The sequence below is a fragment of the Protopterus annectens genome, chromosome 8.part0 (assembly GCF_019279795.1).
Source record: "Protopterus annectens isolate FY-2018-M chromosome 8.part0, PAN1.0, whole genome shotgun sequence".
NCBI classification, from domain to species: Eukaryota; Metazoa; Chordata; order Ceratodontiformes; family Protopteridae; genus Protopterus; species Protopterus annectens.
The window spans coordinates 1,223,235,593-1,223,261,726 of NC_056741.1; positions in this window are offsets into that span (position 1 = coordinate 1,223,235,593).

Sequence of the window (26,134 nt, forward strand, 5' to 3'; positions counted from 1 at the left end):
ATTGTACTTTACTGTGTGTGCATTTATTATCTTTTCCTTATATGGACACCCCTCACTGGTGTTAGTGGAGTGGATTGAGGCTCCTTGATTGCTGGGCCTGTGCACAGGTGTCACAAGGGACCTCTGTGGTCTCTCTAGCTGCTGCATGTGCTTTGCAAGGTACATGCCAAAGGGGACGTACTCAATAATTGGCCTTATAAGGGAAGAATACGGGGATTTTATGACCTCTTTGTCGCTGGATGAGATATACTTATTTATGAGGTGAGCCATGTAGAAAGTTTTCCTTACAACGGAAACAACATGGTGGTCAAAAGTCAGGTTGCTATCAACCTGAGTGTCTAAATCCCTAACTACTGATTCCGTACTTAGGAGGTTGTTATTAATATGATAATATGTGTCAATATCACTTTCTCAAAGGGGAGATGTTAGGATCGCTGCGTGAAACGGATGTGTAGGCATGTGCAAGTGTTAAAATATTGTCAATCCATGGGATTGGAGTGGTAACTGCAGGATACACACTTATGGTCCTTTGACTAGATAGACACACACCCACACACACTCACCTCCCAGTTGACTGCAGTTAGAACAGAACCTCTACCTATTTAAGTACACAGACTAGAGAACTCTATATTTTACGCAAGCACCATGGCACAAGTCTGACTTTTTTAAGGCTGCAGGGCAACTTATAGTGGATGATCTCAGTAGTGGATGTTGGAGAGACAATGTTGGGAGGCACGCATGAAATGGATGTGTAGGCATGTGCAAGTGTCACAAAAAAGATATTGGAATAGTAACTGCAGGATACATGCTTATGCTCCTCTGCCTAGATAGATGCACACACCTCATGGATTACTGCAGTGAGAGCAGAACCCCTATCCATGTACACAGACTAATGAACTCTGTATTTTAGGGAAGCACCACAGCACAAGTCTTTTACAAGGATGCAGGACAACTTATAGTGGATGAGATCAGTAGTGGATGTCAGAGAGAATATGTTGGAAGGCCAGCATGAAATGGATAGCTAGCCATGTCCAACTGTCATGATATTAAAGTTTTGCATATTACAGATTGATGAGTGTGCAGTGTGTAGTATTTGTTTTTTTGTGTTTGCAATGTGCAGGTATACTTTAAGAGACAGCTTTAAAAATATATGCAAACAGGTGCCCACATTACAAGTATTGGAAAATTTGAATGTGTGTTGTCATTCTAAAGATGTGCATGGTATATAATGCAACATTTGTTATTTATTTATGTAGTGTAGTATTTGTGAACAAGTACTGAGAGACCAAGGTTGCAATGCATGGGGGGAGGTAACAGATGGCTGCATTGTAAATATGTATCCTTTTCTTAGATAGTGCCTTACTTTTATTTGTTTTTCCAGATGTAGTTTCATGTCATGAACACTAAATGGAGAGTAAACAGAAGTAATACATTTTATTGTCCACTTTGCATAGAGCACCACCGAGTAGAGGGTTTGCATGATGTTTGGCAAAGTGTTTGCCCATGTGAGATATGCAGTTCAACCGCTTTCTCTGTTTGCATGTAGTTAAGCAGTGCTCAAATGTGAACCTCATTGCTAAACTACTGAGAGTTATCAGTCCTGAGGATATGAAACACACCTGCTGTTTAGTTGATTCTGTGGCAGCAGGTGTGAATGCATTAACACATTTCTTTTTGAGCCAGTATGATATAGGGGTCAAACCTAGGTGTATATAATACTTTTAAATAAGTAGTAACACGAAAAGGTGTGTAAAAAAGTGGAAACAACCACAAGTAACAGCCAACAATCCACTCCTTGAGCCAATAACCTACAACCACAAGTTGAAAAAACACCTTTATTCGATCCATGTAAAAAAAATTCCACTGTACAAAAGTTAATCCACAAAACAGGTCAAGCGCTTTTTCGACTTCATAAGAACAGCTAACAATGGATACTATCACCATTTTTATATGTACCTAATACCATCAATTAAAAAAACAATTCAGAATTAAAGTGACAGTGGATTTTCAACCTTAAAAACTTATAATTCCACATGTAAAACTGCATGTCTTACAAATACACAATCAATTGTAAAAATTATTTAACATGTATTTTTTAAAATAAATTTTAAAATTGAAGTTGCCAAGATATATAAAAATGTACTAGTGTGTTAAAAAACAGTTGTCAAAATTGTGTTGCTCGATACCTAAGTTCTGGCTTTAAACTAATGTGTTCATTTAAGCCTAGGGGAACTGTGGCATTTAACCTCAACGGCAACTGACTACCCCAGTCACCCCCCCTAAAGTTCTTACCTACACATGCACCTCTAAGGGTTTAGTATATTTAGCTGTTTGCCAGACCTGTTGTCATTTTTATGTTGGAAAAACAGAAAGGCATTTGAGTAAGAGAATCTACGAGCATATGTATAGTATTTTGAAAAAGGATGACAATAGCGCCTTATACAAACATATTAAAATTAATAATGTTGACCACTATTTCAGATTTGGTATCTTGGAAATTGTAGGTAAGAACTTTAGGGGGGTGATTGGGGTAATCAGTTGCTTCGGGCTGAAGTTAGATGGCAGTTGAGGTTAAATGCCACAGTTCTCCCAGGCTTAAATGAACACATTAGTTTAAAGCCCGAACTTAGGTATTGAGCAACACAATTTTGACAACTGTTTTTTTAACACACTAGTACATTTTTATATATCTTGGCAACTTCAATTTTAAAATTTATTTTAAAAAATACATGTCAAATAATTTTTACAATTTATTGTGTATTTGTAAAACATGCAGTTTTACATGTGGAATTTCAAGTTTTTAAGGTTGAAAATACACTGCCACTTTAATTCTGAATTGTTTTTTTAATTGATGATATTAGGTACATATAAAAATGGTGATAGTATCCATTGTTAGCTGTTCTTATGAAGTCTATCGACGAAAGCGCTTGACCTGTTTTGTGGATTAACTTTTGTACAGTGGAATTTTTTTTACGTGGATCGAATAAAGGTGTTTTTTCAACTTGTGGTTGTAGGTTATTGGCTCAAGGAGTGGATTGTTGGCTGTTACTTTTAAATAAGTAGTGATAATGCAATTAAATTATTCTTTATACTGCATTCGCCATGTGTTGTTGTGTGTTGACTTAGCACAGTGTCTTTAAGCAGCATTGCATGGAGGTAACTACGCCACAGAAGAGCCTTTCACCACTGTTTGCCATTTGTGCATGATGACAAACTCTGTACAAACAGGGAGGCCAAAAAGTGCAGGGCTTCATTGTTTTTTTTGTTACTTATGTGTTTTGTGTGATTCCATTTTTTGACTAGATTATAGGAGTTAAAATGGGGTAGATAGGAAAGTGGTGAAATGGGGGGGCAAGCAGGGGGAAAACAAAGGGAAACCAATATAGGAATGTACTGAAGGGAGGTAGGAAAGAACCAGAGCTATTCATTTCTTCAACAGTGTAAAACAAATATATGTACAGAATATTAGCTAAATTTGGACTGTCACCTCCAAAGAGGGGGTGACAACAATGCAATCATGATGTATAGCCAATTGGACCAAATCAAGTGTGTCAAGAAGACTTATGAAATGGAGAGCTATGCATGGGATGATTGATATATATATATATATATATATATGGGTCCCCTACTATTTACCGAAACGCCGATTCGCCGACAAAGAAATCACCGACACCAAACGACCGACAACGCAGTTGACCGACACGCTGGAATCCCGACAGCCGGAAGACCGACAAGGGGAATGTGTAAGCGCGACCTGGTAAGTATGCGATAGTGAGGGATTTAGGAGTAGGGAGCGGACAGGTAAGTGTGCAATAGTGAGGGATGTAGGGTTAGGGTGTGTGATAGGTGAGTGTGCGGTAGTGTCGGAGCTTGGGGTTAGGGGTGAGTAAGTGAGTTAGGGTTAGGGTGCAGGTAGGGAGAGGTGCGGTAGTGTCGGAGCTTGGGGTTAGGGGTGGGTAAGTGAGTTAGGGTTAGTGCAGGTAGGGAGAGTGTGCGTAGTGTCGGAGCTTGGGGTTAGGGGTGGGTAAGTGAGTTAGGGTTAGGGTGCAGGTAGGGAGAGTGCGGTAGTGTCGGACCTTAGGGTTAGGGTTTGGGTTAGGGCTAGTGGATATGTCCTGTAGTGTACTGTGTCGTTTACGTGTAGTGTGTCGGTGTTATGGTGTTCGGCGTTATGGTGTTCGTGTTTTTGCGTTGTCGGTACTTTTGTTGCCGGTCGCTGGTGTCGGTGATTTCTTTGTCGGCTAATCGCTTGTAAATAGTAGGGGACCCATATATATATATATATATATATATATATATATATATATATATATATATATATATATATATATATATATATATTAACTTCAGTAAGAGCTAAATGTTGGGTAAGGGACAGTGGTATTTCTGGGTCAGGTAAGTTGGGTAGGTGAGGAAACAAATACAAGCAAACAAACAAGACAAAACACAGGGACAGTATGGGACACCATGAATGGGGTGAGGGAGGGGACAATGCAAGTCCATGCTTGTAAAACATGGGGACAGTAAGAATTTAGTTCTCACCTGCTGGACTATCATGACTGTCCCCTTACTCCACTGGCTGTTGGAATGCTTGATGTCTCCTCCTCCTATGGACCATGAGGGAGAGCAGCCTCTCCATGCAGCGTAGGTGTGCACCAATGGTATGGTGCATGACTCTGTGCACCAACCCTGGTATCTCCTGGCAGGTGATGAAATCCCCACCTGTGCCAGTAACTGCAGGGGTGCCACATCACCAGGGTTGTGCTACTTGAGAGTGCTGGTAGTGTAAGAGCATCAGAGGCAGTACTGCCAGGTTGGGTCGCAGATGTGCTGGGTGTTGTTGATAGAACTGGTGGAGTGGAGGCAGGCTGAGCAACTGGGGATGGCCTACCTCCTTGTGCTGTGAAGCATTTAGTGATTTATTACAGATGGATGATATGGAGACATTTATGCATGCTTACTGTGCTACTACTGTATAGAAAACAAAAACATTTTTCTTTAAATTTTAAAGTTACAATAATACTTCTCTTGTGCTGCATACATACCACTTGCTTCACTCAATCTCTCTAGACAATCGGCATGGGCCTGCCTATTCACAGCTATTTCAGAATTAGCTGTGAAAAGAAAAGAAAAGAACAGAACAGAATAGCATTATGCATACCAGTCTTGCCTATATTTAGCTTTCTATATTTATAAATTCTCTTTATTAGCATACTTAAACAATTGTTGGATGTTGCTAGTTCAAAACGCATCCAGATACTGGTTGAGTGTATCCCTCCTGGGCCTTTTTAGGTCACTGAAGTGGTGCTTACACTGTTCTCCCATGTGTGGGATGCCTGTTGTACTAGATACAGCCTTGATGAGACTATTCCTAGCTTCAGACTTGTACTGGCAGCCAGAATAGTACCCCTGCAGAAGCCTTTGACTGTGGTGCATTACCTGGAGTCCAATAAATCTTCTGGACTCCTGCACACCCCACCTCTTTGCCCTAAATTGGGCACCTTTCACTATAACCCCAGATATGTCTAATCCTAAAGCAGTGCAATAGCAAATAATTATTTCCCGCCAGTTCCTGTTGTTGCATTTACCGGTAGTGCACCAATCTGAGCAATGATGCCAACCACATTTGCATGATGTTAAGTGGAGAGTAGCAATGCCAAACAGAGAAGTAAGCAATTTTTGAAATTGGAAGGTTAATCTGACACTTGATATTAGTTTGAGGGGTGTCTGCTGCTGTAACTGTTAGGTGATTTACTTTTGCAAACATGCAATGGGGGCATAAATTTCATGACGTGACCCAAGTCTGTTTGGCTTTGAATGCTACTAAAATTGATTTTTACAGTGTGGGATTCAAAACTATGCATAAGGGAAAAATATTTTCTTCCACTGTGGTGATTTTCCATCTTTTCCACAGAAGAAGTGCTTATTACTCATACTTATGAATAATTTATAAATACAGATGACAGACTGAGGTAACCATGTATGTGTGTGACATGACAATGTCCTTGTATATAAATTAATTTGTGTATGTGTCTTATTTAAGTGTGAAAGCCATACAAGTCCAGACAGCAGAATTATACTTAAAGAAACATAGTAGACAGTATATCCTCAATCATACATCTGAACATTCAAAGCACAGCAAGGGTATCTTATCCCCCTTACATATAATAGATATCAGCTCGACTATTTATAATTATGTATAAATTGTTATAAGTGAGATTTAATATAATGCAAAATGGAACAACAGTATGTATTAGAACTTAGGACCATGTGTATGGCAGCCCTACACTTACACCACAGGAATATTGAAACAACATTTGAATATTTTCCTGTCCGTTACTATAAACTGTCACAATAGTACAAATATATTGTACTTCCTGTAGTTGGACCCAGGATCACCTGAATTGCAGCCCTACACTTACACCTGCTACCACAGGAATAGTTAAACAACAGTTGCATAATTTCCTATTCATTCTTATCTTCTGTGTGTTAAGTGACATGCAACACCGCTTAATGTGTTTGTGTAGTGTCCAAAAGAATTAATAGAAAGCATTAATTTTTAAATTCTTGACTGTCTGCTTCCTGTCTGCAGATGTTCTGTCTGCTACCTGTGTGGGCCATTAATCTAGGTTTGCACACTCCTAAACGTTGCACAAATGAGATAAGCACAGCTGAATATAGCATTCATTGTGCTTCTCTTTTCCCCTGTTTGCGCTAAGATGAACATCACAAAAAACACTGGCATTAAAAAACTAAAAAAGGGAAAATTATGAGAAAGGAAGACAAGAAATCCATTAAATAAACAACACTACAAAAATGTATGTTGGTACACATGAAATATTTTCACACAGGTCTGGATCTGAACTCTCGCTACAATAAGCCTTCAAAACACAGTAAAGGTGTCTTATCCCTCTTTGCCACAGAAGCAGCTTTACAGCAGTGAATGAAAATCATTGTGCATGCAAGCAACTACAACATCATCCACAGTATTAACAAAACATATGGCAGTTGTTTCAACATGTATTAATTTCAGATGTAATGCACTGAGTGATCATGCAACCATTTATGACTATTTCTTGCATACATACAGCTCTGTCTTATCTCTCTGTATTTGTTGCTCAGTCTTCTCTTATCTGACCAGTAATCTGAGACATGCAGTCTGTAAGGCATTCTGTACCATTGTCCCCAAAATGTGTGAGGATATTAAATGGCAATAATAGATAGTTATAAAGAAATGAAGGGGAAGCTTGATGTTTCTGAACAGAAACTGTGAAGTGTATACTACTTACTTACATTTAAAACCTTGATACAGTTAGTTCTACATTTTGCAAGTCTAGCCTGGCTGACACACCCACTGAAGGTGAGGGAGTCTGAATTGTTGTTGTGTTTTCTTTCTGCCTACTGTTAATCATTTACAGTTACCAATCCTTTAGCAACCAACACTGAGGGATTGCCTGCACTATGTTTACATGTGCTACATGGAGCCAGGTATTTGGGAGTCAACAATTCTAATGAGTTCACAACTCCTTTGCATCCTCACTATGCTCATAGCCCTGAATCTACACTATAAAAAGGGAACCATGTAGCTAAGCAAGCTGAAGGTGAGGAAACTTGTTTTTGTGGATAACAAATAAGAATATATCACTTTGGGATTTATTTGCACAGAAGACTACTGATGTTGATAAGGTATGTTTGCATTTTTCAGCTATATACTGCATACTTTTATTTATGTGATATTTATGTGTATTATCTTTCTTTTTTGTTTTGTGCTACATAAGAGTACGCCCCCCAGGCATCCAAATCCCCGCAAACCTCCCCTCAAATGCTACTTTTATTGTTATGCATTTCTTAGAAGTGTACTGATGGCATAGGCACATTTGTCAGAGTGTTTTACTTTCTCAGATGCACAGCCTTATTAACTGTCATCATAAGTGCTAATGTTACAATTGTTTTTCCCTTTACACTCTTCTATCGTTATTTCAGTGAATTGTAGCTGTCCTATATTGTCAATGACATAGGGGTATTAGCCTTCTAGGATGGCCTATAGGCAGCTCTAGGGGAGTACTGGCCACAGGTAGATGTGACTAGCAATTGTTTAAAATTGAATGTTCTGTGGTAAATTTGTACACATGTTTTTGGGACAGTTTATTTGATTAGCAGTTCACTGATCATTTGTTATCAAAATGTGTCATTTGCCAGTTGTTTTGGGGGTGGGGTGCCAATTTCCACTTCTGCATTGCCACAAACAAAATTTGCTATTGCTATTCTTCTTGTTTTGGATCCAACCTTGCTTTGTATGTGATTGTAATATGTGACAACCACATCATTCACTTTTTATATTTGAATATCTTGACTGTTTTATGTTTCTCCAGTGGGTATTATTGAAATACTACACGTTTTATGTGTTATATCTAAGCATGACCTTTATTTATGTGATACTTATGTGTATTATCTTTCTTTGTTGTTTTATGTCACATAGGAGTATGGCCCCCAGGCATCCAAATCCCCGCAAACCTCCCTTCAGTTACCCTGAGAATGATGTCATTGAAGAAGCATTTAGGCAACATGTTGCCTTTCTGCTTGAGATGGGATGTGGGGATATGTCTGGCAGAATGCAAATTTGGCAGCAGATAGTGGCTAATATGAACACAGTAGATGGACAAAGCAGGACATATGATCAGTTGTCCAATAGGGCTATTAACATGATTTTATCCATATGGAGAACAGCTGGTCTATGAATGGATGGCTACAAGGTGACCTGCTACAGAGCCACCACTGACACCAAATGAAGAGTTCCTGTCCATTGTCAGGGGATCCAGACAGCTTAGTGGAAAGTACAAAACAGCATGTCATTGATGTCGGTGCTGCTGTTTCAGGGAGGACAAGTATGTCCCAGGAGGAGCTTCCAAGTAGGCATACTTATCTCAGTTGTTAAATACTTCTTGTGTAGTAAAATGTTGACAACAATACGTAAGTTCTGTTTAACATAATTTTTAGGGGGGATAGTTGTAGATTGATACAGTTAACAACACATTCTGGTTGATTACACATGGTCTTGGTGTGAAAGTGTCATCCAAATTCTTGTTAAATGTATCATTAATGAACATATAAAGGACAAAAAGTTTTAACCCCTTGTGTTACTGTTAATTGTGATGATGGTGACCTTACCTTTTGCTTACCTTCTTCCAGGACCATCTTCCATAGAGAGCCTACAATCACCAGCACATGGTAAGCCAAACATTTTATGTCAGTACTGATGAGCAGTTCAAAGAAATATTTATTTTATCCATATGTGTGATGTGGGTGCCATGACTGTTGTGTGCATTGCTGTACTATCTGTAATAGAGGTGCCACTGCTAGCTTATTAAGATGTATTGGATTATGGTAGTGTATGTATTAATTTCTTTCCTGTGTGTGTTGCTTATTTTCGCAGGTGATCCTGACAGTGGAAGTGTAGGACTCTTATCATCCGATGTCAGAGTATCGGCAGACTCTGATGATGATGGTGGTCAAACAGAGGCACAGTTGGGGGAAGCAGAGGTTGAATCTGACACTGAGATTGAAGTTTAGCCATCCCCTATAATTCTGCCAGACACAGCGAGCAGGATTAAGTCAACCCATTCCAGTGAGCCCTCAGCTATTGGACCGGTGGAGGGTGAGACACTCGATCAGGGTAGTGTGGTTCCTGCAGTTTCAGTCCCTGTTGATGCTGGCCATAGCCAAAGTGTGTGTGAGGTGCCATACAAGAGAGTTGTTAGGATTGATTGAAGGAGGCATTCTGCCCATCCTCCACCTGATCCAGGTGTGTCTCAATGTATGTTTAGGGCCATCATGGAGATACAGGCACATTCCAATAGGTCCTCCAGAGAAATGCTTAGGGTTATAGATGTGGCACAGGTTAAAATTCCTGACTGCCTCCACAGTGTCGTCGATTCAATGGACCTGAATGACACATTGGAACAGGCGGTGTTTGTGATGGAACATCTGCTGGGAAGAGGGATGGTATCCATGATGGTGTAGGTCAGCCACATCATTTGATGTTAGGCAATGTGGCCATGCCTGATCATGCTCCCATAGTGGCACTACTTCCACTGCTCCATCAGTGGTTGAGGTCTCCACACCCAGATGTGGCAGGCCATGGGGTTGTGGTCCTGGACAGCCTCATGAGAACAGCTTATCCAGCAGACATCTTTTATGTTTAGGTAGCTGCATGCATCTGATCATGGATGTGGACATGCCATTGTAACTCCAGGCAGAGCCAGTTCTTGTGGTAGGGGATGATGACAATGAACTGCCACCTCTACCATGCATGGCTCACACCTGTCTGACATACCAAGATGCAGAGCTAGCACAGAGCTTGGCTGTGTTCTTGCAGACACTCACACACCAATTTCACCTGGAGGCCCCATACAGACATACACACAACAGCTACATGGTTCAGCAGAATGGCTTAAAACTCATTCTCTCTCTATGGCCATTTTTACTTTAGCCAAATGTCTGCTTGTTTCTCTTTCTTACTCACATGGACTTTTGTGTCAGCCTAGGCTTCCTGCTCCCCAACACACAACACCTTGTGCAAGTGATAACTGTGCCATATCATTTTTTTCTATCTTTTGGATTCAGGGATACATACTCTTTTTGTCTAATGCTCAGGGTGCATAGCTGACTTAGTGCTTAGTATATCTGTGTTTGTGATGCTGTTTTGCTAACTGTAGTTTTAACATATATTGGTCTTACAAAGTTAGGCAGCTGATAGAATCAAAATTTTTGCATCTGTATTTTTAAGAATCTTTTGAGGGTTGTGAAGTCTGAAACTTAAATGTGTTTCATTACTTTCTAACTTCTCTCTTCAGTGATTTTTCCAGTACAAAAGTATGAGGCCAAACTGAGGACATGCAGTGACAATCAGTACTTTGCAGAAGTATGAATTTGTGAATCTTTGATGACTGAGGTCTATTACTTGATAGAAGGCACATGTATTCACATAAGCTGTCACATGTTAAAGTCATTGCTGTACAAATCACCCACCTTTTACTTAGTTACATTACCAAGTAACAACATGCAAGGATATGCCATTCATTTGTATTATTACAGAATCCTGTTTTAACACTCCAGGTTCAACAGTTACCTTGCAAATCCATGAGTTTTAGTTCAGGGCTGAGTCTGTCTGATGCTAGGAGTACACAGCCATTACATGGGTAGGTAAAGGTTGTGAGTGTTGCCTGGCATCAATGTTACTATATGTATGTTTGTATGATGAAGGTTTTAGCTGTTTACGGTAGCCGGTGAATGTGCTATGCGTTGTCTCTTAGCCACTGTGAGGGCATATTGAGCACTCCTACATCTGCCTACACCCACAGCAGCTGCTGGTTCCCCCTCTGACTCCTCACCTGAGTATTGCTGTGGTGAGCTTGCCATTGGTGCTGGAATGTGTGCCCCTTGCCTTTGTTGATCCTGCTGAAGCTGTTTTCTCAAGATGATGTTGTGAAGCATGGCACAGATGATGAAGATTTCATTACATGTACATGGACTGTACTGCAGGGCTCCCCCAGATGTATCTAGACAGTGGAACCATGACTTCAACAGCCTAAATGCATGCTCTATGATATTTCTGGTTTGAGTGTGTGCCTCATTATGGTGTTCTTCAGCAGGTGTGTGTGCTTTTCTGATGGGCATCATCAGCCACGTTTCCAGTGCATAACCTGCACCCCCCCCAAGTAAATGACCCTGTGAGATATCACCCCTAGTGAACATCTAATACAGATGGGAGGTGTGCCAGGTATGTGAGTCATGATAACTGCCTGGGTTGCCAGCACACACATTCAAGGTGATTCCCTTAGCATTACACACAACTTGGCAGTTAATGGGGTGGAAGCCCTTTCTATTTATGTAGACCCTTTCCTGTTCCTGGGTGGTGCCTTGATTTCTATACATGTACAATCTATGGCACCCAGAACAGGGTAGTGTGCTACAGGGTAGAACGCTTGCATATTTGTGGTTCTGGCCTCAGGAGTATGGGGAAAATATATGTGGTCACTGGCAAGTTGGAGCATAGCATTCAGGAATTAATTGAGGATCCTGGATGCTGATGCCTGTGACACCCCCAGCATGTCCCCTTTTGGTCTCTGAAAGATTCCTGAAGCTAAAATTCTAAGTACTATACTTACCTTTGTCTCCACTGATATGAGTTCCCCTTGGTTTGCCCTGGGTCTGAGTTGATGACGATAGAGGTTGCAGAGATCCTGTAGTGTGTCTCTAGCCACCCTGTAGTGCTCTACAGTTTCCACCTCATGCAGACTGTGGTAAGTTAACTGAACTCCTTCTTGGCCATGGTCTGTTAGCAGAAGCAGCATAGACTTCAGCCTGTTGCACATACATATGAATTAAAGTAACAGAAGCCCCTAACATTTTTTCTGTGTAGACTCCTTTCTGTGGCTGTATTCCAATAGGTTTTGGAATTCACAGGAAAAACCAGCGCTGAGTCTACATGATTGCTTTACAGCTTGTTGAATAGCTCCTCCATCTTGGATTAGTTGATTAGCATACAATTCAGCTGCTTATGCTGTAGTTAGCATGCCATGGTGTTTAGCATGGTTGGCTGGATGCACACATGGTCATAGCTGACTGTGTAGGGTTTATTGAATCTTCCCGTTTATGCATTATACCTCAAAACATATATAAGCCCTTTGCATAATAACTGATCTTTCAAACATTTACTCCATAAACCAATTTTAGTTTGTTCAAGGACTGTATCCTGTAGACCATGACAGCTTGTTTCAAGATATTGTTAGAAACGTATAGCAACAGGATTCTCCTATTTTTATATCTCTTACATATTTTGTAATCTAACATTCTTGTTGTTTCACCTATGTATACATAACAACAGAAGCATTTTAAAGCATAAATGAATCTTGATCCTTTTGATAGTTTATTACACATGTTAAAATTTAGGGGTAAATTATTAACACCCTACATGTTCATACACCTGATTTCTAAAAAAAAAAATATGTCTAAAAGAATAATCTTTAACTAATACTTTTACCTTCTTTGAGAATAAATTTATATTCTGTTACAAAATATATCTTTGATTTATCTTTCATGGTATAATTGCTTCTTTCACTATTCACTCCATAGTTCCAAATAAACAGTTAATGCCAAAGTGTAGCCATACTAACCACCCTAAAATAAGATTGTATAACTTGTTCTTCATCATATCCCTGTATAAAACACATTAATTATACTCTTTACTCCTCTCAAAACATCCTGATGTTAAATAAACAAGCACTATATCCTTAAAATTTCTTCTGAAGGCTTTGTCGCGTCATTAGTGAGTTACAGTTTTTGCTACTTTTTTCACTTGGTTTCTATTTGCCAGATTATTTTTACATTAGAAGGATCCATTCTCATGCGATGGATCAGGATTAGTGGTATGGGCCCTCCCCTCCCCTGGTGGTAGTCCGTCCATATATCTGCAAATTGCTTACTCTAGTGCAACCTCCACCACCTATTGCAGCTGTGACTGGACAACAGCCAATGTATTTAGGCTAATTGCCAGTGACAGAACATCCTCTGGCAGGCCATTGTCAACTTCATCACCCTTAGGCACCTCAACCACAACCTCAAAAGTGGTGGGACAATGTGAAAGTAGCTGCATAAAAATTGTATTATCTGGACAAGCAGGAAACACAATGAAATAGTAGCCATACATGAATTCATCCTGACATTGACTATTTAACAGACATGCCATCCCCTCTGGCTGCAAGCTTCTTTTGACTCCTGTAGAAGGTAACATGACGTTGTCAGATTCTGCTCATGTTGCAAGAGAAAGTCACATCAAAGATCAGAAATAACTGTAAGGTAAGATGCCAGAGCAATAGATACAATTCTTTACATATTTCCCATGAGATGTGTGACAGGTAGCAGGCAAGAGTGTATTTCATGCATACATGTTAAGATATGTAAAATGCTTATGGCATAGATATACACAAGTAGATGACATGTAGTATGTAGTCACCGTGAAATGGTACAGTGTGAACCAATTCCAGAACAGTGCCCTGCATAAATCAACACAAAATTTAGTTGTAATACAACACACATTGCCAGCACCACCACTTCGACCTAAGATGAAGATCCACAAAGCAGCAGACCTAATTCCTTGGATGTACTTGATAATTTCTTGCCAGTAAAAACAGGAGTCCCAAACCTAGCAGGATAAAAGAGAAATCATAAAATATAAAAACAAGTGAAAAAAATTCTGTACCATTCAGGGCATTCTCCTTAACCTTCACTTTCCATTCATGACGCTCATCAGGGTTCCTGCACTTAGGTCATCAAAATGATGTCTGAATTGCTCTCCAGCCATAGTGATGCCTGTTCCTGATGACAATTGTCCAGCAAGGTTAGCATCCTCCAGTAGGTTCTACATACAGACACTCTACAATGGACTCTAGCAGAAGATGCCAAACTCCCAGGTTTCCTCTGAAAATTGTGTCACTTTGTGAGGAACAAGGTTGTAGCCTGTGAATCATGTCTGCAATGTGATTTCTCCCCCGCTCCTGGAACTTTTCTTCCTACCAACTTTCCACCCCTTTAGTCCCTCCTACCTTCTACCCCTCTAGTCCAACCACCTTCCCTCCACCTATCCCCTCCCCCATAGCTAGTTTCCTCCTGGAGTTTACTTATATCTCCTAAGGACTGTGGTGCCATTGTTAAATCCTGTCCTGAGTATCCACAGCTCCTCTGTGCTGGTCCTGCAGTTTAGGCTGCTTGTTTTTGCCTCCTGGTAGGTCTTTTCAGCATATCTGTCTATCATGTGCAAGCCTCTAAGCAACTATTGTACTAAACTCCACATTTTTACTTGTAACTCTGTTTTAGGGTTATAGACGGCCTTGTGCTGATGGCTATCACTACAAAGCAATGTTTGTAACTGTGTTGTAAGGTTATTGTTGGCCTCGTACTGATGGCTTAATTTATCTGTGACCTACATGTGTTTTTGACTTCTGCAAGCTGCTTTTGGGATGAGTGGGGCTCTTTTCTACACTGACTAATGATGCATTAATTTAGTATGGGTACAAGGGGCTTGATTGAATACTGCTGGCTTGTCACAACCAGAAACCTGGTGTAATGATGTCCTGTTAAAAGGATGCCAACCAAAGTGCATCGCTGAATGCTGGATAGCATCTTAAGGTGGAATAACAATCCCCCTTCAAGCCTTCCTCTTAAAATCAGGTTTAGCATCCATTTTTCTTCCCATTTATAACTATAAGGGCTCCGCACAGCTTCTACATGGTTTTGGGGACCGTTTTGCCCTATATACTGTACTGTTTGACTGCTTGCTTTGTACTGTGTCATTTGCCCTTTGCTTAGGTTAATTACAGGCTTAGCAGCTGGAAGCTGCTTTTTGGGATGAGTGGGTCTTTTTTTATGTTATCACCAGCTGCATTACTTTAGTCTAAGTATACAGTGCTCGACTGCTGCACTTTGCTGGCCTAGTCTGCTCTCCAGATGTCCTGTTAAAAGGACGCCAACGAATGTATATCTTTGAAGGCCTTTATTTCTCTTTTAAGGTGGATCAATGGTTCTACTAGAGCCTTTTGCTTAATTACTGGCTTAGCAGCTATTTTTCTTTTCCGTTTGTCTCTATAAGGGCACCACATGGCTATTATATTGTTCTGAAAACTGTTTTGAAAACTGCTCAGCACAAGTTATTGCACAGCATGAACATATTGTAGTTTACTGTGTTAGTCTGTTGAGCACTGTATATTGCACTGTTTAGAAATTTTATAGTATTACTTTATCATTTACCCCTTGCTTTCTGCTGCTTATATTTAACTCTACTGTTGTATAACCCTGTTCTCTCAAATGGACTAGGGTCACTGATAGCATGCTGAACTGCTGAATGAATGTTTTGTTCTATTTAATGGAGCCTATATTGCCTAACTTGTATTGTTCATAGCATAATGTCTGCAGCTTTTCATTGTTAATCCCCTAAACCTAATCTTCCTCTACATACTTGCTCCAGCCTCATATAACCATAGCCTCTCTCTACTACTGTGATTTGTTACACGCTCCCTTCTTCTCTAAACATCACTTACCTGCTACCTTTCCCCTCTACATCTGCAATATTAACTAACTCAGTGTTGTCTCCCTCTCCTCTACAGTAATCCATCCCGGGTGCTCCCTCCCTGCATTAAACACAAAAGAAATACCTCCGGCCATCACCTGAAGACACCCTGAATTGGCCAGCTTGCCTGGTAATTAGAAAAATACTACTGAGAAGACCCCCCCCCAACAAGATTGTGTAAATGTATGTTGCTTACCACTAATTAAATGTAGACTTGATGTACTATCTATAGAGTTAGTCTGCCCTCCCGTGTGCACATTCTAGCAGCCTACCACAGACCGTTTGCCCTCTCCCCCTCCTGTTATCACTACCCTAGAATATATTTAAACCTAAGACTGATCCAACTATCCCTGCTGTTTTCTATCTCCTTCTACCATTAGGTGGCAGCATCTACCAATATAAATCCTAGATATTCTTTATAATCCCAACAAGTTTTATTTTTTCACTAACAGTTGGTTGTGAGTTAATATCCTTAGACTGTAAATATCTTCTCCCCCTCCTAAACCACCCTCTATAAAGGCAGCTTTCATTTTATGGCTGGAAATATTTAGCTCATACCTTCCAACTGCAGCCTTTAAACTGCTCTTGGCTGATACTTTTTTTGCCATACTCACTTCTAGTATTCTTTCCCACTCCGCTCGCCCTATGGGCTCACTCCATTCCCCTACCCTGCCCCCAATTCCCACCCGCCTCAGTACTCCTAGCTTTATTCCTATCTTACTCCACCCTCTCAGCCTAATTACCCAATACCAGCTCCCCCTCATTACTCCTCCCACTTATAGCCATCCTTATTAAATTCTGTAATCTGTACTCCACCCAATAATTAGTCCCCTACTCTTTCCTTAAATCTCTAGAATACCTCCATCACTTTTTAAACCCTTTCTTCTTCATAGCCTTCTCTATTTTTCTAACCACTCATACCACTCTCTCTTTGCTCCAACATACTCTCCTCAAGTTATTACACCCTCCAGTCCCCCAGCCTCCTCTTTATGTTCCTACTTCCCTTATACTATGCTACCTCATATTCCACCTGTGCTTGTCCAATACCACCTACAAAGACAACTACCATACAAACCCACCTTTTCCCCTCACTCTTACTCCCATTTCCACTCTATCTCCTCTTCTCTCATTCAGACCAACCCTCTGCATCTATTTCACCCTAACCTCTTCTCCTCTAAAGTCAAGACACTGTCACCTTCTCCAATCTACAATCTACCAAAATTCATGCCTGACAGACCAATATGGCTAAAGGATATCTCCTTCAACAACCTAGAGCAAGCTGGTGATATCCATCCTAACCCTGGTCCTACATCATTTATTAACAACACTCATCCCTTACCCTCTTCCTCCTATCTCAACACTCTAAAGATTTTTACAATGAATGCACAAAGTCTAAACAACAAAGTACACCAATTTCAAGCTTGGTTAAGCCATAACCAACCAGATATCTTAGCCATCTCCAAAACCTGGCTAAAGCCCTTTATCTCCAACTCTGAGATTCTATCCCCAGGATTTCATTGTTTCAGAAATGACCGACTAAATAAAAATGGTGGAGGCACTGCCCTAGTCTACTCCAACCTCCTTACCTTAATTTCCCTCCAAAGTCCAATTCCTCAATTCCAGAACACTGAACTAACTGCTGGAATTCTAAAACTAAATAAACATAAAAATATCTGTATCATTGCCCTATATATCTCACCTGGTAACAATATCTCTACACTCGAAAATATTCTCCTATGGGCCTCTACTGAAATTAACTATGAAACTTATATCCTTGGTGATGTGAATATTGAATGGAATAAAATCAATTGCCCCTCTCCCTCCCTATCCATTAACCTCTATAACTTCATTCAAATAATCCTCTCCATTACACCACCTAACAAAATAAACCCTCCCGGATCCACTATAGATTGGATCCTAGTCTCAGATTTAAATAAAATAACCAATTCTGGCACAATTCCTGATACCTTTAGCGACCACCTCCCAGCCTTTATGCATCACTCAGCTAGTTCCTCCCCACACCAGCATCAATACATTCAAACTCATAACCTCAGTAGCTTCAACCCAAATACTTTCTCAAATATTTTAAACAAATGAACTGGCAAATTCTAAACATCCTTCCTCTTGACAAGGCTATAGAATACTTCAACTCTGTCTTACTTGATACTTTAAACTCACTAGCCCCACTAAGAAACAAAAGGATAAAAACTAAAACTGCTCCTTGGCTATCCAAAGAGACAAAACAGATTATGCACCACAGAGACAAACTATGGAAGCTTTACCAAAACAATAAACTGGCCAATACCTTGCTCCAATATAAACAGCTCAGCAACCGTGCAAAATCAAAGACAAAAAAATCCTATTATATCAAACTTCAGTCCAATAACAATAAAAACCTTAGAAAATTCTGGAACTCAATAAACTCACTCCTCAATCCAGGCTCTAAGAATAATCCCTGTCTTGAACCAAGTAAATCTGACCTCGAACTAGGCCCTGAATTTAACTAATTTTTCATAGAAACTATTACTACCCTCACCAAGACATTTCCCAATAATAACCCAACTACTCAACACTCTCCCCTTCTAACTCCCCTCATCTGTTTGAACTCAAACCCATCTCCACTAACTTTATAAAAAAACTTTTGTAAAAACTTAAACCTTGCTCTAACGCTCCTGATAATATTCCCTCTTCCTTCCTAAAATGTGCTGCTGATGGCATTGCTCTCCTCATCAGTATCATTATTAACTGATCCATAAAAGGATCATACGTCCCCAAACTCTGGCGTTTAGCTTATATTCTTCCTCTTCATAACGAAGGCAAAAATACCAGCATCTCAAACTTTTGCCCCATTGCTTTGCTCTCACCAAGCTCCAAAATCCTAGAAAAATGCATCCACCTCCAACGTATGCCTTTCCTGACCCAAAACAATCTTCTCACTCCTACCCAGCATGGTTTCCGTCCAGGCCATAGCACAATAACCACTCTACTCTCTTTCCTAGAAACTGTCAATCAAGCCCAAGATTTAGGACACATAGTTTCTACTGTTTTACTCGATCTGTCTAAAGCCTTTGATACTGTTTCCCACAAGCACCTTCTCTGTCATCTCTCAAACCTTAATCTCTCACATAATGCTTTATTCTGGTTCTCCAGCTATCTATCAGACAGATCACAGGCAATCAAATGGAAGAACTCCATCTCTTCCTTCCTACCTACGCCAACTGGCATACCACAGGGATCCATCCTTGGGCCAATGTTTTTTAACATCTTCATCAATAACTTTCACACTGCTATTCCTGATGCTAAAATCATTCAATACCATGAGCGATTCAACCTTAGTCTGCTCTGCCTCAAACCTCTCTGAATTGCTGACTAAAACCCAAACTGCCTTCTCAACAACTGAAAACTGGATGCGTCTAAACCACCTCTCTCTCAATGCAAATAAATCAAAGATTCTACTATTCCCTCCCACAAAGACCCTCTCCTATTATAAAAACAACTTCAAAGTCTATAGTCAAACTAACTCACCTATAGAAGTGGTCCCATCTGCCAAACTACTTGGCATTACTGTGTGATAAACTGTATTATTTACTCAAGTTTGATATTCATATTCAACAAAATATTAAGAAAACCCACCAAAAGCTAGGTATGCTGTATAGGAATAATTGCTTTCTCTCCAACTCTACCAGGCAAACTCTGGCCTCAACTTATCTTCTTCCTTCCTTATTATACGGAGCCCCTCTCCTAAGCAACCTGTCCTCCTCTATCAGCTCTAAACTAAAAAACTGCCACAACAAAATCTCTAAATTTGCCTCTAAATCTAAAAATACCACCCATCACTGCCTAACCCTACAATCCCTGAATTGGCTTGAACTCCCAAACTACCTAGACTATCTCCAACTCACTACTGCATATAGACTCATATTTCACCTAACAAAATGTCTCGCTCTAACTAACATCCTTCCCCCTTATACATCCAGCAGAGCTCTCAGATCCGAAAATCAGAACTTAATTACTATCCATAAACCTAAACGTCCTTCTGGCCAACTTCTCCTATCTTTCTCACTAGACAAAAAATGGAATTCCCTTCCCTCCACACTAAGAACCATATCAAGCTCAGAAAACTTCAAAACCCAACTATTCAAACACCTGTCCACTAAATGTAACTGTACCTGCCTTCACCCAACCTAATCAAAGGGGGTTCTCTCTCTGGTTCCCAAGCTCTACAACTCTCATAGTTATCTTCCCATGAGCCTATCTAAGCTCTCAACAATTTCTATAGCTTCTCTCTAAGCTCTCAACAACTCCTACAGCTACCCTCACACAGCCCAGCCTTGTAAATATTGTAAATAGCATTCTACTGTTGATGTGTGTATGTAAAGCGTATTTACATTTTTTTTTCAGTAATAAGTCTTTATTCTTTTCCACGTGTTAATACAATACCACAACATATTTACAATATATACATGAATGCTTCTAACAGTTACATAAAGTCATTATACATTAATATAAACTTCTAGATAGGTATTAAATGAAGAGAAAATAAAAATCTAGTATCAATATAAGGCTTATCTATACTAAGCTCCATATTTAGTATGTACTTCCCAGAGAAAAGTGGATTGGAACCTTAAGCTAACACAATATTAAAGATTTGCTCCCATATTTTTATGTTATTTATACTTTTCTTATGATCTTTAATTAGTAATTTATGCGCTAAAATATGTTTTATCGCTACACTCTTGAAGTTTTCACATGAAGTCTGGGATGGGTTCAGCCAATTTGTAGCTATATACAGCTTCATTAACAGGAAAATATTTATGAGTATGATCCTTTGGGAACTATCCAAATTAATCAGAGGAATATGAAGAATCATAAACTCCCAAGAAAGTGTAGACCGTTGATATCCCATTTTTTGTAATTGAATTTTTAAAGAATTTTAAAGTTTGAAAATACATTTACAACTCCAGAACATGTGTAAAAGGTCAGCCATTTGGTCTATACAATATGGGCATTTAGGTGAGTTTTTAGAGTTGAATTTATAAAGAGTGAGACGAGTGTAATACGCATTATTAAATATCATCAACTGAGTAAATAATAACTTTTGAAGAGATACTGATTTTAAGGTTAAATTAATTGCTTTCACTATTTTATTATCTTCAATCGTTAACAATTTCTCCTTCCAGTATTTGGATAAAAGTATTTGGTTATTATATTTCACATCTTTTATCAAATTATATGAAGCCGTTATATATTTATAGTCCTTCGTAAGAGTTTGCCATAAGTTTAGGCAAATGTTTAAATATTCTTCTTTAATTTTAAAATTACTATTACTAAAATAACTTATTGATAGATCCTTTAGCTGTCTCATTATAATTAAATATGAGCTAGGGAGATTCATCTCTCTTAACATGTCGTGTATTGAGATACCAAGGAAGGGATATAAATCAAGTATGGTTAAATCACTTAAAAGTGGGAATTTTTTAAGATCTGTCAGCTGATTACCAATTTTCAAATTTGGGTTCTTATGAAATGGTTGAAAAGTCATCGTATATTGTAGGAGATTTAGTGAGTTAAACAGATTTTGTATTGATATTATATATACTCTGATATGTTCCATCAGAGCATACATTTTAAGGGTATCTTTATTTAAAAAGGGTAATGACTTACAATTAATACCCAGTCCAGTAACATGTTTATAATTCAGAATCAACCACTTGGGTGACCATTTGGGACTAGATCTATCAAAGTTAACCACTCTTAGAATTCTATTAGCATTTATTATTAAATAATATGCTTCAAAATTCGGTAACTCTAAACCACCCCTGTTTTTCGGAGTCATCAGTTTATCATAGGATATCCTAGTTTTTCTGGGTTCCCATACAAATCTACCTAATTCCTTATGAATTTGTTTGAAGAATTTCCTAGAAATTTGGACTTGAGTAGCTCTAAAGATATATAATATTCTGGGAAGTATGTTCATTTTAATAATGGAGGTCTTTGCCATTATTGGTAATTTCAAATTATTCCATCTTTTTAAATCAGACACTATATGCTCCCAAAGTAACTTAACATTATTCACATAGAAGTTTCTGTTGTCTGTTGAAAAAACAATACCCAAATATTTTATTTTTTCTTCGGATTTTACCTGACCTATCAATGGTAAAAGCGAAAAAGGTGTAGGCATCTTTAAAGGAAATAACTTAGTTTTTCTAAAATTTATTTTGTAATTAGATATTGTTGCAAAGTCATCCACTGCCTTTAATATTTTCTTGGTATCTGAAACAGGTGTCACACAGTAAATATTTGGATCATCAGCAAAAGCATCCATAGAAATTTTTGTACCATATATTATTGGGGCATTGTGAAAGATATTTTGTTTGATATGTAGAAATAATGGTTCTAAATATAGATTGAATAATACAGGAGATAACGGACATCCTTGACGGGTACCATTCTTAATTTGTATTCTTTTTTAGAGATTTTTATTAATAACTAGATTTGTATAGGGATTATTATAAAGTTTTTTTAATGTTAAAATAAAATCATGAGGTATATTAAAATATGATAAAATATCAAACAAAAATTCTAAATTAACTCTATCAAAAGCTTTTTGCGCGTCAATTATGAGTGCATAAGCATTAAAATTTCTGTGAGTGGCATAAGAGATCAGTGTATGAAGTGATAATGTATTATCTGTAGTTTGTCTGCCATTTAGAAAACCAGCTTGTTCCTCTGATATTATCAGGTTAATTATCTTCTTCAATCTATTAGCCAAAATCAATGTCATCATTTTCATGTCGATATTCAAAAGTGAAATAGGTCTATAGTTATCCGGATTTTGCAAATCAGCACTCTCTTTCGGTATAAGAATAGTTTTTAAAGCATTAAAGTGCGGGTCATTAATTTTATTGTTAATTATATAGTTAAATACATGTGGAAGTATTTTCCCCAATGTATCACTAAAAGTTTTGTAAAGTTCCGTGGTCAAACCATCCGGGCCTGGAGCTTTATGCGGCTTCATGTTCTTAATTGTATCTGTTATCTCCTCTGAGGAAATTGGTTTGACTAAGTTCATATAAAACTCATCACCAATTTTCGGAAATATAATCTTCTGCAAAAAGTCATTATTACTCTTATTTATAATTAATTCCTGATGTTCACCATAGACTTGAGAAAATATTAATTCAAAAGCATTAATAATGTCTTCAGTATTGTGTATGTTTTATTGTTAAAGTGTATTTCAGAAATTTGAGAAGGTGTTTTCGATTGATTAATGATACGCGCTAGTGCTTTTGAAGGGGTCTGTATATGATTAGTGTATTTAACCAGCATTTCCTGTTCATAAAATGATAATTTACTATTTTGAAGTAAAAAAAGATCCTTCTGACATTTTAATAACTCTGTTTCAGTTTGTTTATTATAATTCCCAATTAAATCCTGATCCAGTAATTTAATTTTAGTTTCCAATTCTTGTATGTCTCTCGAATGTATTTTCTTATAATAAGTAGCCTTTTGAAGAAAAATTCCTCTTATTTGTGCTTTGGTCATTGCCCATTCTATGTCAGATGGATGTCGGTGTTTAGAAAGATCAGCTAATAGCTGATTCAAGGTCTCTTGAACTTCTTTTATTATATCTTCTTTATTTAATAAATATGGATTTAAGGACCAATTATAACCTCTAAGACATATATTATGACTAGTGTCCTTATTGAAAGTTAATGTAATCCTAGAATGATCCGACAAATGTCTAGCTTGTATGGATACATAGGGGTCAAAAACCATTAGTACGTCTGAAATTAGAAAAAAATCAGTCCTGGACCACATTTTATGACAACTTGAATAAAATGTAAAGTTATTTGCATTCATTTGATTATTTGTGTATTTAAATGGATCATAAAGTTTAAAATCAGTTTTCAGTTCCTGTAGTGCTATCACTGCTTGGTTATTAAAGGACCTATATGAGCTTGATTTGTCTAATGTGGGATCTGGGTATGTGTTCCAATCACCTCCTATTATTATATAGTAATTAATATATTGATTCAGGATAAAATAGAGTGATGTTATAAAAAGTTGTTGATTGGTACATGGGGCATATATATTAAGAAGTATCACCTGTTTATCATAAAGTTTAGATGAAAGAATCACATAACACCATCTTCCCTCTTTGTCTATTTTAAAATCTAGAATTTTCTCTTGATATTGGTTTCTAATAATGATCGCTACCCCTGCACTGTTAGTTGTCCCTTCCGAAGCTACCACCTCTCTAATCCATTTCTTATTCTTAAGGACAGTCCATTGATCATTGGTCAAATGTGTTTCTTGTAATAAAATAAAACATGTCTTTGACTGGAGAAATAAATGAAAAAATAATTTCCTTTTTTTCAAGTTCTGGAGCCCTTTAGTATTCCATGAGTCTACTATCCACATACTAAGATTTTTAAATATTTTAAGTATATTTTAAAATTAAGAGACAATACTAAATTCCAATGAATTTGCACAGTATATAATATCTGGAAGCAATCTTGACATCCCATCCCTAACCAGTGCCTATCCACTATTCCCCTGGACCAGGACATACATAGATTTTTTACACAGTTAAAACTTTTAAGGGTACACAGCCTTACTAAACATCTATTCTTTATCTTACAAAAAAAAAAATACCAAAAACATGCAAAAAACCTATAAATACTACATCTAACTCTACAAAGCCTAATCCAAACATTCCCTAATAAACACTGATAACTATCTACAGCTCTTGAACACAATATTTAGTTAACATAAATGATCTTCACAACATTCAAAATTACTATTCTACCTCTCTAATAGTTCACATATAATATTAGTTATATTAATTAGTTGTATTACCCTAAAATAGCTAACTATCTTATTTAAATCTAAGCTAAACAGATATATGATAGTACCCCTATTAAACAGTAATATTATTAGTTTCAAGATAATTCACTATATATTATGTTGTCTAGGAAAGAGAAAAAACAAATATTTAACCTATAAATATAGCATTAGCTCTGACTTTGTTTATCTAATCTAGCTTATTTAACATTATAATGACAGTAACACAGGTGAATACAAATAGCATTAACTATGCTTACTGGGTACTATACTTGAATATATAGAATGATAATTAACTAACAGAGTTCCCCAAACAGTCATAACCACATGCCAGTATATAAGAAGATAGCCTTCACTTTCCTGGAAATGCCAGAATATAATATCTTCTGGTCTTTTAATCCACTAACTATCCCAACACTAAATCCCCTTTGTATCTAAGCATTTGCAGTATAAAACACATAATTAAGACAGGAAAATAAATATTACAGTATACTACCATGCTATTAGTACAACCACATTCAGGAAAAACTACCTAAGAAAATAGCATAATTATGATAAAGTTATCCTACTTCTACCATTCAGTTAAATAACACATTTTAACCAGTACATTATTAGTTCAGTTTTAATTTAATTTAATTAATGAACAATTATATAATTATTTGTTGGTACAAAAGCCTTTAACACCAGTCCTATTTGGCATCCCCAAAGTACACAAAGGGTTAAACCCTTTGCAATTTGAATAACGGAACCACTAGGTAAATTTATTGATATTATAGTAAAGAACTTTGTTACATCATTAAAACACCTTTGCAAAGATTCCTGGGAATTTTTAAGGAACATCAAAAGAGAATTTGTTGCAAACACGGAGTATATGATTACCTTGGACATTGTGGAACTGTTTCCCAGTATACCACACAGTAAGGGTTTGAATTGGTTTAACAAAGTACTCACGAAAGATGCAGGGTTCAGTGCCAATGTTGTAGGACTTTTAGTAGAGTTTATGAGTGTGATTCTTAATAATAATTTCATCTTTTTCAATGGGGAACTCTATAGACAACAAAGAGGAGTAGCTATGGGGACTCCATGTGCGTCAGCATATGCTAACATTGTTCTACACTATTGGGAATCAAAATATATTTTCACATCTAAATGGGCCACATGTAT